We start from the raw sequence: 5,650 nt of genomic DNA, 5'->3' as shown, positions 1-5,650 counted from the left end.
AGATTACGAGGCCTCTGCTTCTCATACATGCAGCCCGGCCGACCCGGCACAGTGGTTCACAGATTTCCTATCAGTGGGATTACATTTTGCTTTAGCATGACATGTAAATCGCCCTCCGACAGTTCTCACGAGCACATCGGCAAACACTTCACAGTATATGCAGTAAAAAAAAAATTAAAAAAACATACATTGCAGCCTAACAATGAGGAATGCTTGTGCGATGTGTGTGCTTCTCAGCCAGTCTGGAGTCGCTCGTAAACGTGCACACTTACTTCCATTGTTGTTGTTTTGTTTGTGACGCTTAATGGGAATTTTTTAACTCTAATTATGATGAGATTTGTCTGTTCTTATAGCTCTAAAGCTCTGAAGCTGCTGCTGTCAAGTTTAAAATGAACTGAAAATGATCTTTAGAGATATTTAACCCACATGTCTCAACCTAGGATTATTTACTTCTCTGTGTAAATACAACATACAAAGATATTATGTACGAGTTCCACATATCTCTGAGGAACTCGTGTGAAGACAACAACCCAGCGTTGCACCATAAACCAGTTCATCGTGCAGCGTTGAGTCGTGTGAAACTCTTAAATCTCTAAATATCAAACTGTTCAGAAAAACAAGAAACCCCTGCAAGGTCTTCGATTCGGATGATAAAACTTACTCAGTCAATACTAAAATGTATAAAACCTCATTCGGAGTCTTCACAAACCAACTCATCATCCTCTCAAAGCAGCCCAGTGTCATAACTCTTCTCGCATCAATAATTTTTTTCTTGTGACAGAAGTCATAGTAAAAAAAAAAATCTGTGTAAGTATGTAATACATTAGTGTTCCAGGCATTGTAAAATGTCCCATAAATCCTGAGGGTTTTCTGTTTCATATGCTGCATCTCTGGAAGAAAAAATAAATCTGAAAAGTATTGTGAGGATTTGGCGATCAAACCCAGATGGGACCAAATCATTTTTCAAAGTCTGGTACAATAAATAATCTGCTTTCTGATTTTGCATCGATAAAAATAATGAGAGGTTTTTTTTCTTCATGCTTAGAGATGCAAGTTATGGTTTGGCCATTTGACCAATTTATTCACACAAGGAAACTCAGATAAAACTTTTTTTTTTCTTTTAAGAAACAAGAAACAACACCTTAAAATTATCTTTGGATAAATAATAATAATTTGTGTCTATCCAGGTCCCTATTTTCCTCACCTCTTATGTACATTTTTTTTTTTACATTTTGGAGTTCTGACAATGCTGAAAACAAATAAAGTGTTTTATTAGAGGCACAGTTGAACAATAAAAAAAAAAAAATTAAATAAAAAAAAAAACCAGAATAAAGACAGAGTTTCTGCTGCTTTACTGAGACACAAAATGAGAAGCAAACCTCCCCTCCTTTTCTTTTGCAGAGCCTTCATTCCTATTAATTCCCATTATGTACCTCAAGAGGTCAGTCTAGCTCCCTGTGCCAGCAGCAGCAGCAGCAGCAGCAGCAGGCCACCTCAACTGATGACCAGCAGTCAATCTTAAGAGAGAGACAGTTTTCAAAAGAAGCAAAGCAGAAACCTGAAACTGTTTGTTACACGAATAAAAATCTCAGTACGCATGACAAGGTGAAGAAACGGAAAGCGACATCTTTGGAAATACTGTAGCTCTTCCCTGCGGTAGAATATGAAAGTATGAATAATTTTTTCCCTTCCATCACCCAGTTGAACTGTGACTTTAAGACATTTGAGGTCTTGTTAAAAAGGACATTTCAGCAGTGAAGTTAATCATTTTTGATGTGGCTAAATACACAATAAATCAACAGTACATTTCTTTCAACGATGCATTTTTGTATTCACGATAACTGAAGGAAATATCAATGTTTACAATACACATTTTCTGGGCAGTTTGAATTCAGTTTGATAACAAAATATTTTCAAGCAATCTAAAACATCAATAGTCAAAACATGTTTTGGAATCAACCCAACAAAATGTGTAAAAAAAAAAAAAAAAAAAGCAATCTTTTTTTTCTCCACTGTCAAATGCAGAGGGAGAAATCCATCAAAGTGCCAGAGACAAAAAGGTTTCCACCCACAGCATCTTTTGAAAGACCTGAAAGCAGTGCAGCCAAAAGACATGTGACAGTTTGGGATGAAAGCTGCTTGTTTTTTGTTTTTTTTGTATCTACAAATCTGCTGCTTCTCTGTGCTGGGGTTGTGCTTCATCTAAGCTTCAGGCCCATCCTGTCAGCAGGTATTCTGGGAAATGTGGTTAAATTCTTTCATTTAAATGAAATAATGAAATGTGATTCCCTCAATCAAAGATCACAGGTTCGTCTGAATTACCTTGAAGGGAACTATTTCCGTTGATGAACCCACGTGACGGCTGAAAATGCACACGAGCACGTGAGAAGTCATTTCTGAAATTCAAAAGAGACTCGAAAGATGGACTCTGCAAGCTTTTGTTGCTCTTCGTAAGACAAACCCAGTTAGCAGAAGTCTTCCTTTTGAGTCTCCCGTCCGTTTCCATGGCTGCTGGCATTTTGCTGGAGGGAGAGAAAATGCCAGGATGTTTTCTTTGTCCTGTGCGACACTCCCTGCGTATGACCTTGGATTTGGATGAGGCTGTTTGGGCTCCCTGAGACGTTTAGGAAATTTAACAACTTCCCAGAGAGCCAGGGGATTTGCCTCTTCTTTTCTTTTTTTTTTTTTAAACTGTGAGTCTGTCTGTCAGTTGCACTGCTGTAACTCCTTTTCTTTTTATTCTGTATAGTAAATGTAGCTCCAATTTGGAGGCCAGAAAACTCCAGTATTGATCCTCTTTGTCTGTCTTTTAAATGCAGCAGGAAATAAGATGGCATTTTTATTCAGCTGCTACATTTCCTGAAAAATGATTTTTACGATCAAGGCGTAGAGTATTTTATTTCATCAGAAAACACACAGTGTTTAATCAAACCTGCAAAGCAGAGAGCGCATAACTTAACCCAGGATACTCACCTTTCATATTATTATCATTATTATTATTATTAGCCTGAATTTACAGTGAACCTCACCAACATCCATTCTCTTCCTCCTCTACTTCACAGTTTGAAGTCTCTTGCGAAACGACAGAATCGGTACAAACCAGTGAAAACAGTAGCAGGTTTGTCTCCTGGCTCTCCGCAACAGGAGCAACCGTTGGATTGTCGTTTGATAAGTCTAGTAAAAGATTTAATATCGCAGTCCTTCAGAATCCATTTCATCTACAAATGTAGTTATCTGTCATAATGCTGTAATGAAAGGCAAAGGTCTGACCCTCATTATCATCCTTTTTTCTTTTAACTTTAAATAATAACATGTACTAGGGATGTTACCAAATGTGATTTATATTTCTATTGTGAACAGATAAAGCACCTCTTGGTTCTCACAGTCATAACTCCAATCATGTTTATCCTCAAAATCAAGAATATGCATAACCACACAGTTTTGCTCTTGTCTCATAATCCACATTTGTTGTTTACAGATGTTTACGCAGGTGTTATTTTTACTTTATGATCAAAGATTTATGTGCAGAAATGAACGACACTGTGCAGGTAAAACAGGTGAAAACGTTTTTCTGATTTGTATTTTTCCCAGACACTTAAAAACAACTTATTTTCATCTCGACCTGCTCCTGCTGAATGAGATTCCATTTCCATCTATATGTAATATGGCTCAATGGGATATGTTAGCATGTGTTTTGTCCATTGTTTTCTCATTTGTTATTCGATACTTAGGGCAAACTTTATTTCCCGCTTATTTTCAACGCAAATCTGAATCCAGATACAAATACAGATGTTCCTGTGCTTTCCATTAGACCCTCAGTATACGGTACCATAACAGATCATAGTAAATAAAAAGCAGGCATCAACTGAAATATTAATACCAGCCTTGCCTTAATTGGACGGGACATCAGATGTACAGAAACGACAATAATATTTTTTTACCAGGTGGTGTTTAGACTGAGGATCTGGAAATTGAATTCCTTTCCACCAATTGCTATGTCAACTCTGTGTCTCAGTCATGTGTGACATACATGCACATATGTGTGTAGTGTGCACACAAGTATACATGTTTACTGCCTCCATGCAGATGTTTGTTTGCATACATGCATGAACGTAGTGTGTGCGTGTGCGTGTGTCCTGAGTCCTTGATCTCCTACTGCATAGACTGGCATGGAAACACACACACTCACGCACTCACACACTCACACACACACACACACACACAAGCTCACACACCCACTCCCCAAACCTAAACAATGATCCATCATAGGAATCCACATCCTCCTCTGGGCCACATCAGTCCCTTTGCTGCGGAAAAACTGATCCCAGAATCGGCTGCTAACTGTCAACTGCAGGACTCTGAGCCGCCCACTCACCACTAGAAAGCGACCACTGTGGACGCACGCATTTAATAAGCCTGCCATCAGAGTAAATGGTGGCTTAGTTTGAGAGCGCTCTGATCTCTCCTCGGATTTGTGACGCTCCTTCTTTCTTTTCTTTTTTTTTCTTTTCAAGAAAAACCCCAAGGGGAGCAAACACAATGGTGGATTTGTTGAAGCTGTAATTGTGATTTTAGTTTTAGTTTTGTTCCTTGTCATTGAAGGTGAATTGTCTGGCATGTCGCAGCTGTCATCGAGGTTTTTTTTGCTCATTTGCAGTGTGTGTGTGTGTGTGTGTGTGTGTGTGTGTGTGTGTGTGTGTGCACGCGCATGCGCTTTCGTGTAGGTCTCTGCTCTTTCCGCCGAGCACACGCAGCCATTACGACCGGCTGCTGGCACACTTTTAGTGAGTTATGTTTTAAATGGAGACGCCACCATCTAGCATTTAAATTTTTTTTTTTAAAATAAACCACCTCGCTGTTGACTAAATGCAGAAAAAGCAAACAAACTCATGTAATTGGGAAGAAATTTGTTTTGATATGATAAAGACAAGTAAAACAAATCCTTAGTTATTGTAAAATATTACATGGGGATTTAATGGAACCATTATGTGTGTATATGTATGCGTGTGTGTAACCACGACTACCCTTGAGCTGCCCACTGCTTCAGTATGATCACGGCCACCCACACTCTCTGCCCTGCTCTACGATTTATATCAAAGTCCACATAATGGACCATCTGAAGGACTCGGGATGGCTAAAACATTAGCATCACCACTAGTTCCTCCCTGTGCCGGTTACAAAGTGTTTTTTTTTTTTTTTTTTTTTTTTACATGACCATTTTCCAGCCTCTTGGCAGTGAAGTCGACCAGCATGTAAAGGTGGACGCGGCTAAGATAAATGTTGAGATTTGGTTCGGTGACAGTTTCAAACAACATGGTTTTCATGGGAGGCTACGAACAAGGAATGAGTGTGAGGCCTGCGAGGGAGTTTACACTGAAAGAATTTTAGATATGTAGTAACTTCACAGCTCTTCCAAGGTGTATAAATGTCAATAAAAATGGATGAAAGAAAGTTCACAAAGCCACAAACTTACCCAGAAATACAATTTTGACTTATCAAAGTAGTCACTTTATTTTTTTTTTTTTTTTTTTTTTATTACGCTAAAGAAAACAGCTCACAGTTGCTCTGTTACTGCAAAAAGAAGAAATGAGCAATTATACTCTACGCTGTGGCACCAGCATCAAAAAGTTTGTACATTTGAATGCGGTCC

The sequence above is a fragment of the Brachyistius frenatus genome, unplaced genomic scaffold, assembly GCF_029030835.1.
Source record: "Brachyistius frenatus isolate BFR_SWC_R1_liver_20210118 unplaced genomic scaffold, ASM2903083v1 Contig_5, whole genome shotgun sequence".
NCBI lineage: Eukaryota > Metazoa > Chordata > Actinopteri > Embiotocidae > Brachyistius > Brachyistius frenatus.
Note: the sequence above shows the minus strand (reverse complement) of the source record.